Genomic DNA, 12,665 nt, shown 5'->3' with positions numbered 1-12,665 from the left:
ACACTGGAGACCACCTAAGAAGCCACCTCCCGACAGGGACTTGGTTACAGACATTACGTACAGTCACAGGGTGCAATACAAGGCAACAGTAAAAGATCAAATCGAGCCAGGGTACAACCATGGAAAGATGCTGACACAACACCCGTAAGGGAGAAGAGCAAATTGCATGACTTATGTATGATGTGAGCTTATTTGGGCTTTTAAAAGGCTACTATGTATACATATTACTATATGATAAAAAAGATTATACACACCTGCAAGGATAGGTATGTAGAAACATGCATATACATACACACACATACCTACACATCTATGCACACACTTACATACATCTATACACATACATGTACATACACACATACATATACATCTATACCTATGGGAGGAAATAGACCAAGTAGTTAATAAAGGTAACTCCCAGGGAGTGGGTGGGGATTCTTTTATATTCCAGTTTACACATGGAATAGCCCAAATGTCCACACTTGAGCCTCCCAGGCCCCGAGTGGTCAAAACCAGTAGGAGAAGCGCCGGCTGTCCAGGGAGTCTTTCCGGCGCGGTCCTCCCGGCCCCTCCCTCTTCCTCAGGGCTCCAGCACTCACTTCGAACCCCAGAGCCCTCCAGTCTCTGCTTCAGCAGTGACCTCTCCCTGTTTCAGGCATTTCTCACTCCTGTCCATTCTCAACTCCCTCCCCTCTAGTGTGGCCACTCCTGCTTCACACACTGGCTGTCCACCGTCCACCCAGCTAGATGGCACTGTCCCTGGCTGGTCTGAAGACCAAGGGCACCCCCGCTGCCTGCGACCTGCACCCTGCCCCACCGGGGCTCTGATGCACCTGCCCCTGGCCCTCGGCCACATTCACCTTCTCCACCCTGACCTCTGGCAGCCTTCCCTGAGGTCTCCCAGACCGGAATGGGCTGGAGCACAGGTAAAGGAGAGCTCACAGAGGGGCGGGCACTCTGTGCAGGAGTCTGAACAGAATGAGGAATGCTCACCTCCCCGGTCAGCTGAGGCTCCCAGTAAAGTCAAAATAATGGTGACGGAGTCTTTTGTTTTGTTTTGTTTTTGTTAACCCTCACCTGAGGATATCTTCCTCCACCGATTTTTAGAGAGAGTGAAAGGGAGAGAGAGAGAGAAACATCGGTGTGAGAATGATACATCTCTCCTGCACACACCGAACCACACCCTGACGAGGCAAGGGATCAAACCTGCAACCGAGGTGTGTGCCCACCTGCAACCCTTCAGTGCAGGCCAATGCTCTAACCACTTAACACACTGCCCAGGGCAAGACACATTACTTTTGCATATTAACTACCACAAGTATTGTACCCTACTAGTATGTCATAAAATGGCTCAAGCATCACTTCAAAGGGAAATTTCCTGCCTCCTGAAATAGCTTAGATATCCAGCCCAATAATATCTTCTTATAATATCCCTGCCTCTTTCTAACATTCTCCTGATTTTCCTTTTTTTTTTATTCTCGTGAATATTTGTAAATATCTGCCTACCACTGTAGCTTCAAGAGCCCATGCCTGTCTTTGGGCTAGATCACATAAGGACATTAGCTTTCCCTCTGAGTGAGATGGGGAGCCATGGAGGGATTTGTGCGGAGGACTGAAATAGCTGGTTTCCTCCTCTGGTTGCCCTGAGGGGACTTGGGGACAAGGACCGAGAGGCAGGGATCACTCACTGCAGTTATCCTGCTGAGAGGTGACTGGCTCTGTCTGTGCGGGTCTGTGGGGGTCTGTACGGCGCTGCTGGCGGTGGTGAGAAGTGGTCTGACCATGATGGGTACGGAAGGAGCGTGAGCAGCATTTGGTGATTGTCGTGCAGGGTGTGAGAGAGAGAGACAGGTCCGGGACAGCGCCAGGGTTCTTGGCCTGAGCACTGGGAGGCAGAGCTGCCTCTCGGAGACCCGGGAGGTGGCCGGGGAAGTAAAGTCTGAACAGGCACTGGAAATCAGGGCTTCGCCTGGCCGGTGTGGCTCAGTGGTGGAGCATCGACCCATCCACCAGGAGGTCACCGGTTCGATTCCCAGTCAGGGTACATGCCCAGCTTGTGGGCCCGATCCCCAGCGGGGGCGTGCAGGAGGCGGCCAGTCGATGTTGTTTCTCATCGATGTTTCTATCTCTCTCTCTCACTTCCTCTCTCGCTAAAATCAATAAAGAAAGAAAGAAAGAAATCAGGGCTTCCACTTGGGACCCATTAAATTGGGGCCATCTGTTCGACGGCCACAGGGCGATGTCGGAAATGAAGCTGGAGTTCAGCGGGGAGGTCCTAGAGAAAGACAGAACGTCGAGGGTCACCTGCCTTTAAAACCACGAGATGCAATGAGATCACCGAGCCCATGTGAGCGGAGAAGGGGAGAGATCTGGGGACGGAGTCCTACACCCTCAAATGTTTAGAAAGTGAGGCGCTGAGGAGGAACCAACAAAAGAGACTGGGGAGAGGCAACAGTGAGGGACAAAGGAAACAAAAACCAGACAGAGTGACAGTCCAACGTGAATTGAAAAAAGTGCTCCTGAGAGACTTGAGTCAAAGACTGAGACTAATGTGACAGATGGTCGCTGAAGCCTTTGCTTCTGTGAAGCGGAGCAGATGGAAGCAGGGGGTTGGGCAGAGAAGGGGGTTGTCCTGGGAAGCCTTCCGGACTCCCTAACGGGCGGGTCCCCTGCCATGCGCTGCCCTGGCGCCTTGTACTTCCGTCGCGTCACACATCACACTTCACCACCGTCCCTGCAGCCTGAGCCTGCGGAGCTGCTTGCCGAGAGCGAGGGGCCAGTACACGTCCGCACGTGTAAGATGTGTGAACAAAGAGAGAGGCCGTAAAGGCTGGAACAAGGTCCAGGAAAAGCAGGAGGGACGAATCAAGACGCAGGACTGGCGCCACAGAGGAGCCAGGCTTCTGGTGTCAGAGGTGGAGGGGACGAGAGTAGCCTGCGGATGCCCAGGGGCCCCGCGCCAGACGGCCTTGGTCTTCACAGTCAAGGAGGAAGCAGGTCTTCTAAAGAGACCAGAGGAGGCAGGGTGGCACTTACTGCTTGAGAAGCAGGGCAGAATTTGCCCCGGACACTGGGCAATGCAGAAGAGGTGAATTAGGAATGGCGTCATTGCTCATCAGCAGAGGGCTGCCAGTTGAGGTCAGACTGCACAGGTTTGCAGTGGGACCATTGTCTGGCTCTATAACCGACTCCAGCAAACACTGGCCACCTAGAGCAAAGGTGGAGGAAGTCAGTGGTGTTGCATATCCACAGAAGAAGAAGGGCATCGTGAAGAGGTAGACAGACCACAGGCAAAGACCTCAAAGGGGCTGGAATCGTGATGCCGAGGTCAGTCATGGCGTCTGTCTATAATGGGTCAGCAGACAGGTGAGCCACAAGCAGCCAAGATCACGGAAACACAGAGAGGGGACAGAGAGTAAGGTCAAAGGAGAATAACACACAGTTTTATTAGCAGTAAGGATAAGACAAGGTAAAAACCAGAAGAGGCATCAGAAAGAACTTCTCAGATCTAAGGTCTTCAGTGGGAATAGTATTTTGGTTTTTTTTTTAATCCTCACCCGAGGACATTTTTCCATTTTTTTATTCAGATAGAGCAGGAGGGAGAGAGAGGAAGAGAGAGAGAAACATCGATGTGAAAGGGACACATCGAGTGGCTGCCACCCTCACGACCCAACCAGGGCTGGGGACAAACTACAACAGAAGTACATGCCCTTAGCGGGAACCGAACCTGGGTCTCTCTGGACCACAGGCCGATGCTCTAACCGCTGAGAAAAATTGGCCAGGGCTCAGTGGGAATAGTTTTAAGTGATGCTCAGGTCCAGGTTGTGTGTGAGTAGACTAGGCACATACAAGAATCAGCCAATGAATGCATAAATAAATAGAACAACAACTCAATCTATCTCTCTCTCTCTCTCTCTCTCTCTCTCTCTCTCTCTCTCTCTCTCTCCCTCCCTCTCTCCCTCCCTTTCTCTAAAAATAAAATCAGTGGAAAAAATATCTTCTGGTGAGGATTAGCAACAACAAAAATTCAAGTCTTGTTAATAAAAGGAATCAGCTTTAACAAAAGGGAAACTGAAGCACCTTCCTGAAGATAAAAGAAGTTTTGTTTATTCAGGCACTTATGTCCTATGCTGCTAAGAGAACTCAGAGGAGGCAGAATATTTACAGTCAGGGGGCGGGGGGAGCCGGGGGGACAGACCAAGATTTATCTGCTGACTTATCCAGTTAGACAGTCTCCAGGAAGACTAGATCGCTGTGCTCTGTCTTTTTTTTTTTTTTTATCTTTTTTTTTTCCTTTATTGATTTTAGAGAGAGAGGAAGGGAGAGGAAGGGAGAGGGAGAAACATTGATGAGAGAGAACATCAATTGGCCGCCTCCTACATGCACCCCACTGGGGATCAGGCCCACAACCTGGGCATGTGTCCTGACCGGGAATAGAACTGGCGACCTCTTGGTGCATGGGTCGACGCTCAACCACTGAGCCACACCAGCTGGACGCCGTGCTCTGTCTTAAATGGCTGTTTCTCTTCTGTGCTTTCCTGCCATTCCATATTAAAGAAATGTAACACTTTCTTGCTGTCAAACATTTTCTTGTGAGAACCTGATTTTAAGCCATCTAAACTATAAACTTCTGTTTATTCTTTCTATAAACCTGAAGGATCCTGCAATACATTTTAGGTGGTTGTGAGAGCGGTCATAAAAGATTAATATAAGGGATACTAAAAATAGGAACTGTCCTTCTGAAGTCCGTGCTGTCTCTCTGAACGCACAGCTGATTCTGAGACTGTCTACCGAATACTCTGCTGTTTGTTCCCAAACCCATAGAAAGCCATCCCATTCTCTGGTTTTGAGATGGTTGATGAACTTCACTGGTTCCTTCTGCCGAAGATTGCTGTTAAAGCTCGAGTAAGACATAACATTGTCTTTAATAGTTACACAGCCTGAAGTTACATTTGACGAGGTTGATAGTGTATCTCCTGCAAACTCTCTCAGGCCCCATGAGGCTCTCTCCCTGAGCCACAGGCCTGGGTGGTGTGCCTGGGAAATAGGCCGGTTCCAGCCCGTCGCAGGGACAACGCCTGGACCAAGAACGGGAAGATTAAGGAAATGAAGATGTGCTGAAACGGCAACTGTTCCTGGAAGATGCTGAGTAGGTCCCGTTGCAAATGCTGTACACATAGGATGGCTGAGAGGAGATCCCGAGCCCAAGAGGCTGGGCAGACGGTGGGAAGAGGTCTTCTGGGTCTGAGAAGGTTCCAGGGAGCTCTAAAGTGGTTCTCAACTTAGCTGTAGACCAGGAGCCCTGGGGAGCATTTACCATACCTGGGCTCCACCCTAGACATTCTGATTTAATTGGTCTGGGGTGGGGCCTGGGAAATGGCACATTTATGAACTCTTCTGGTGATTCTAATGTATAGTTGGAGTTCAGGACCACCACCTATCACATTAAAGTTTCACCATTTACTGGTTCCAGAAAAAGAAAAAAAAATCTTCACATTGATGTCTAGTGAGAAAGAAGACATTGAAAGGCAACACAAATATAAAAGGTCAAAATTAGGGGGCACCCGGATTTGAACCGGGGACCTCTTGATCTGCAGTCAAATGCTCTACCCCTGAGCTATACCCCCTTCTGCTATGGTATGACATAATTAACACTGTTCATCTCTACAGCCACACCCAGGCAACCTATAAACTTACGAGTTGCCGCTTCGGAATGGAACTCTCTTGGGAGTTCCCAGACCTGCTTCAGTGAAAACTCATCAAGCTGTTGTACAACAGGAGACAGGCTCCCTCCTCAGAAGCCCAAAGCCTGTGTCCTGGCCTACAGTTCCGGGGTGTGGCAAGCAGCCTGGAGAAGCTCTGACATTGGCTGTCAGTATGGCCTTCAAGTTAAACACCTGTGCCATCATGGTGGGTGCCTGAGAAACACAAACTCCACCTCATTGAGGTGTCTATCCAAACCCACTTGAAGAGGGGCTGACCCTCACGGGCTGACATTCCATTGAGCGTACTTTCTACTAAAATATAACTAGGACACGGGATGACCGTCCCAACTCCCATTTCTTCAGTTAATATAGATAGAGAATGATCCACTCCAAGAAATTGACAAAAGTATGCGGCTGAGCAGACATAGGAGGCCCTAAAAGTGTTAATGGTCTTATGCCAATACAGTTCTTTGATTTCCTAATACTTTTGTTTATGGTTTAGAAATCCATGTTGACCAGTGATATTGGACGGTTGTTTTGTCTTCTTATCCTGTCTTTGTTTTTTTTTGTGTTGTTTTCTTTTTATATCATTAAACTAATTTCATTAAATGAGCTGGGAAAGATAGCACTGCTTTAGTTTTTATTCTCCATAAGTGTTCATGTAAGTTTTAATAAAATAATAATTTACATTGTTCTTTAAGTGTTTGATATAACACATATTGAAACTACCTGTGCCTGGAGGGTTTTTTACAATGGTAAACATTTTCATTATGAATTCCATGTCCTCAGTAGTTAAAGGATAACTCATGATTTCTATTTCTTCTTGTGTCAATTTTGGGAAAACTAAGCCAGAGGACAAATACTACTAGTGTCAGTGTAAAGTAAGGTTCTATTAGAGAGAGGTTGCAAACAATGCATCAGGATGTCTATAATTCCCCAAACTTTCTTTCCCCCAAGAAAACATATTCTTGGGCTAGACACAATTAGATATACCCTCCCCAGTATTCTAGGAGACATTTTTTGTTTGTGGCACCGCATATATTTACAGAGACGTTTGGAAGGACTACATAACAGTGGAAGCCTTGGAATGAAGGAAAGAGCCTTGCTGAAAGACAGGAGAGTATGGAGCTTTGCCACTAATTGCAAAGAAGGTTGGCATGCTACTACCATTATCAGCTAAAATCTTGTATTATCTCCTTGAACCAGCTTAGTCCTGCTACACCGACTAGAGTGGAGTAATGAGGAGGAAGAGAGGACCAGCACCATCTAGCAGACAAAGGATTCTTCTCTACTCAAGGAAGGCGTATTTTTCTAGGAAATTTTCCATGCCATCATAATATTGGCATTTAATTGGCATAAAGTCACTCATAATATTGTTACGATCTTTTTAACATCTTTGGATATTGTAGTAATGTCTGCTTTTTAATTCCTTATATTGGTTATTAGTGGTTTTTCTTTTTACTTTGTCAGTCTTGTCTGGGTTATCATTTTCGTTGTTTCAAAGAAAAATATTTGCTTCATTGACCTTATCTCATAAATTTGTTTTCTTTTTTTTTTGATTCCTCACCCAAGAGTACTTTTCTGTTTATCATCAGATAGAGTAGAAAAGAGGGACAGAGAGAAACATAGACGTGATAGAACCACATCAACTGGCTGCCTCCCGCATGACCAGACCAGGGCTGGGGACAAACTGCAACCGAGGTACATGCCCTTGACAGGAATTGAACCCATGACTCATTGGTCTGAGGACTGACTCTCTAACCGCTGAGCCAATCCATCCAAGGCATAAATTTGTTTTCTATTTCATCAGTTCATACTTTCACTAATTAATTTTTATTATTTTCTTCCTTATTTCTTTGGGTTTATTTTATTGTCCCCTTCATGCCTTTTTGGGGGATAGACGCTTAGTTAGTTAATTTTTGCTTTTCCTTTTCATAATACTGTAGATGCCTTAAGGCTATACATTGCCCTCTGAGTACTACTATAGTTGCAACTGACAAGTTTCACTATGTAGTGTTTTCATCATCATTGAAATAAAAATACATTCTAATTCCTAACTCAACTGCAATTACTGCTTTTATCCATCGGTTATTTAGACATATATTTTTAAAGTCCAAACCTATAAGAGTTTTCTGGTTATTTGTTGTATTTTTTAGAAAATTTTTTTTTTATGTTATTGATTTCTAGCTTTATTTTAGTCAGAAAACATATTCTTTGTGATCTACTTGCTTTGGAATTTGTTAAGACGTGCTTTATGTTCAGTACACAGTCAATTTCTGTCAGTATACCATGTGTGCTTAGGGAAAAAAAGGCAAGTTCTGCAACTATGGAGTGTAATGTTCTTTACATGTTAATTAAGTAAGTTTGTTAATCATGGTGTTCAAATCTTCATTCTCCTGGTATTATATCTGCTTGTTCTATCAATTCACAAAAGAGGAATTTTGAAATATCTCACATGATTGTTGGTTTATCCATTTCTCTTTTTTAATTCTGTTCATTTCTACTTAATATGTTTTAAGGCTATATTATTAGGTGCATCAGATTTTGCTTTGCTATACTTTCCCGGTGAACTGAACTTTTTGTCACTACAAAAAAAGGGCTTTTTAAAATCCCTTTTTGCCTCAAAACTATTTCATCTGGTAATAATATAGCCACACTACATATAGTTGTCATTAGTATATTTTTCTGTTGTTTTATTTTTAATGACTGTATCCTTATGTTTTATATGTGTCTCCCATGAACAACATATAGTTGAAGCGTTGTTGTTTTTTATTTATTTTTTATTTTTATTTTTATTTTAGAGAGATATGAAGGGTTAGGGAGAAAGTGATAGAAACATGGATGAGAGAGAACATTGATTGGCTGCCTCCTGCATGCCCCCCACTGGGGATTTGGCCCACAACCGGGGCATGTGCCCTGACCAGGAATTGAACTGGCCCCTGTTCGTGCATGGGCCCCTCTTGGTGCAAAGTCAGAACTCTACCACCTTCCTCACAGACTCTCTCTGCTCTAACCATGGGCCTCCAACATTGGGTCACAGAAAAGCTCCTTCTGCTGTGGGTGGGAGTCGGGCTCTCCCACGGGATCTTGAGAAGAGCATTTCCAGGACCCTTGCATGGGAGGTTGTGAGGTGGCAAGGTGGTTTACTGGTGATGGCTGCCCCTGCCCCTGTGCTTCAAAAGTCCCATTTCCCTCCGTCGTGCCTTGGAAGAAGTCCAGCCATGTCTTCAGCAGGGCCAGATAAAGCCCAGTGTCCAGTTTCTGCTTCACAGTCCTCAGTAGCCCTCGAGGTCTGTGGGTCCCAGGTGGGACTAGGCACCATGATGCAGGGAGAGAGAGACAGAGAGAGAACCTTGACCCTAACAGAGAGACAGATTCTTTGTTCATCTAGAATTGCATACTCTTAGACTTGACAAGAACCAGAAACTTATTTAAAATAGCCAATCAGCTTGAGAGATTGAGCAACTCATCCAAGGTAACACTATCTAACTCACCCATGGGCACCTGGGTGACTCTGACACTTAGAAAACAAAGCTGACGTTGGCCGGGTTCTCCAGTTGCCACCAGAGGTCTGCAGGGAACAGCTCACCTTCCCCCTTATTGAGTCCAGCAGTGTGACCGGACTGCAGCCTCCTGAGTCCTCAGCCTCCTTCAGGAATTCACCTCCCAGCGTGCTTGTCGGATGGAAGGCGGGCTATGAAGGGATCTTGGAAGACTATTCAAAATGGCACATAGGGGGCACCCGGATTTGAACCGGGGACCTCTTGATCTGCAGTCAAATGCTCTACCCCTGAGCTATACCCCCTTCTGCTATGGTATGACTTAATTAACACTGTTCATCTCTACAGCCACACCCAGGCTACCTATAAACCTACGAGTTGCCACTTCAGAATGGACCTCTCTTGGGAGTTCCCAGACCTGCTTCAGTGAAAACTCATCAAGCTGTTGTACAACAGGAGACAGACTCCCTCCTCAGAAGCCCAAAGCCTGTGTCCTGGCCTACAGTCCCGGGGTGTGGCAAGCAGCCTGGAGAAGCTCTGACATTGGCTGTCAGTATGGCCTTCAAGTTAAACACCTGTGCCATCATGGTGGGTGCCTGAGAAACACAAACTCCACCTCATTGAGGTGTCTATCCAAACCCACTTGAAGAGGGGCTGACCCTCATGGCTGACATTCCATTGAGGGTACTTTTTACTAAAATATAACTAGGACACGGGATGACTGTCCCAACTCTGATTTCTTCAGTTAATATAGATAGAGAATGATCCACTCCAAGAAATTGACAAAAGTATGCGGCTGAGCAGACATAGGAGGCCCTAAAAGTGTTAATGGTCTTATGCCAATACAGTTCTTTGATTTCCTAATACTTTTGTTTATGGTTTAGAAATCCATGTTAACCAGTGATATTGGACAGTTGTTTTGTCTTCTTGTCCTGTCTTTGTTTTTTTGTGTGTGTGTTTTTTTATATCATTAAACTAATTTCATTAAATGAGCTAGGAAAGATACTACTGCTTTAGTTTTTATTCTCCGTAAGTGTTCATGTAAGTTTTAATAAAAATAATAATTTACATTGTTCTTTAAGTGTTTGGTATAACACATTGAAACTACCTGTTCCTGGAGGGTTTTTTACAATGGTAAACATTTTCATTATGAATTCCATGTCCTCAGTAGTTAAAGGATAACTCATGATTTCTATTTCTTCCTGTGTCAATTTTGGGAAAACTAAGCCAGAGGACAAATACTACCAGTGTCAGTGTAAAGTAAGGTTTTATTAGAGAGAAGTTACAAACAATACATCGGGATGTCTATAATTCCCCAAACTTTCTTTCCCCCAAGACAACATGTTCTTGGGCTGGACACAATTGGATATACCCTCCCCGGTATTCTAGGAGACATTTTATGTTTGTGCCACCGCATATATTTACAGAGACGTTTGGAAGGACTACATAACAGTGGAAGCCTTGGAATGAAGGAAAGAGCCTTGCTGAAAGACAGGAGAGTATGGATCTTTGCCACTAATTGCATAGGAGGTTAGCATACTAGTACCAGTATCAGCTAAAATCTTGTATTGTCTCCTTGAACCAGCTTAGTCCTGCTACACTGACTAGAGTGGAGTAATGAGGAGGAAGAGAGGACCAGCACCATCTAGCAGACAAAGGATTCTTCTCTACTCAAGTAAGGAGTATTTTTCAAGGAAATTTTCCATGGCATCTTAATATTTGCATTTAATTGGCATGAAGTCACTCATAATATTGTGTGACGATCTTTTTAACATCTTTGGAAATTGTACTAATGTCTGCTTTTTAATTCCTTATATTGGTTATTAGTGGTTTTTCTTTTTACTTTGTGAGTCTTGTCTGGGTTATCCTTTTCGTTATTTGTTTCAAAGAACAATATTTGCTTCATTGACCTTATCTCATAAATTTGTTTTCTTTTTTTTTTGATTCCTTACTCAAGGGTACTTTTCTGTTTATCATCAGATAGAGTAGGAAAGAGGGACAGAGAGAGACGCAGGTAGAAACATTGACGTGATAAAATCAAATCAACTGGCTGCCTCCCGCATGACCAGACCAGGGCTGGGGACAAACTGCAACCGAGGTACATGCCCTTGACAGGAATTGATCCCATGACTCATTGGTCCGAGGGCTGACTCTCTAACCGCTGAGCCAAACCACCCAGGGAATAAATTTGTTTTCTAGTTCATCAATTTATACTTTCACTAATTAATTTTTATTATTTTCTTCCTTATTTCTTTGGGTTTATTTTATTGCCCCCTTCATGCTTTTTTGGTGTATAGACGCTCAGTTAGTTAATTTTTGCTTTTTCTTTTCATAATACGGTAGATGCATTAAGGCTATACATTGCCCTCTGAGTACTACTATAGTTGCAACTGACAAGTTTCACTATGTAGTGTTTTCATCATCATTTAAATAAAAATACATTCTAATTCCTAACTCAACTGCAATTACTGCTTTTATCCATCGGTTATTTAGACATATAATTTTTAAAGTCCAAACGTATAGGAGTTTTCTAGTTATTTGTTGGATCTTTTAGAATTTTTTTTTTTTTTTTTTTGGTATTGATTTCTAGCTTTATTTTAGTCAGAAAACATTTTCTTTTTGATCTAATTGCTTTGGAATTTGTTAAGACGTGCTTTATGTTCAGTACACAGCCAATTTCTGTCAGTATATCATGTGTGCTTAGGGAAAAAAAGGCAAGTTCTGCAACTATGGAATGTAATGTTCTTTACATGTTAATTAAGTAAGTTTGTTAATCATGTTGTTCAAATCTTTATTCTCCTGCTATTATGTCTGCTTGTTCTATCAATTCCCAAAAGAGGAATTTTGAAATATCTCACATGATTGTTGGTTTATCCATTTCTCGTTTTTAATTCTGTTCATTTCTACTTAATATGTTTTAAGACTACGTGATTAGGTGTATCAAATTTAGAATTGCTATACTTTCCTAGTGAATTGAACTTTTGTCACTACAAAAAAAGGGCTTTTTAAAATCCCGTTTTGCCTCAAAACTATTTCATCTGGTAATAATATGGCCACACTACATAAGGTTGTCATTAGTATATTTTTCTGTGGTTTCATTTTTAATGACTGTATCCTTATGTTTTATATGTGTCTCCCATGAACATCATATAGTTGAAGTGTTGTTGTTTTTTATTTTATTTTATTTTTATTTTTGATTTTAGAGAGAGATGAAGGGAGAGGGAGAAAGAGATAGAAACATGGATGAGAGAGAACATCGACTGGCTGCCTCCTGCATGCCCCTTACTGGGGATTTGGCCCACAACCTGGGCATGTGCCCTGACCAGGAATCGAACTGGCCCCTCTTGGTCCATGGGTCGATGCTCAACCACTGAGCCACACCGGACGGGCTCTATCTGTACTCTTGTCCCTTAACTGAATTCAGTTCTTTCTCAGTCCTGTTCCTTCCCCTGCCAAAAGC

At 43.9% G+C, this 12,665-nt stretch overlaps 2 non-coding genes across 2 annotated transcripts; both read right to left on the bottom strand.

Annotated features, from left to right (window-relative positions):
* Window positions 1-5,555: 5,555 nt before the first annotated feature.
* On the bottom strand, window positions 5,556-5,627 carry TRNAC-GCA. The gene has a single exon. It is a non-coding gene; the product is annotated as a tRNA-Cys (tRNA).
* Window positions 5,628-9,438: 3,811 nt separating this feature from the next.
* TRNAC-GCA lies at window positions 9,439-9,510 on the bottom strand. Its single transcript has one exon. It is a non-coding gene; the product is annotated as a tRNA-Cys (tRNA).
* Between the last annotated feature and the right edge of the window lie 3,155 nt (window positions 9,511-12,665).

Source organism: Molossus molossus, unplaced genomic scaffold (assembly GCF_014108415.1).
Source record: "Molossus molossus isolate mMolMol1 unplaced genomic scaffold, mMolMol1.p scaffold_m16_p_7, whole genome shotgun sequence".
Classification (NCBI taxonomy): Eukaryota; Metazoa; Chordata; class Mammalia; order Chiroptera; family Molossidae; genus Molossus; species Molossus molossus.
This window is presented reverse-complemented; position numbering and strand designations above follow the sequence as displayed.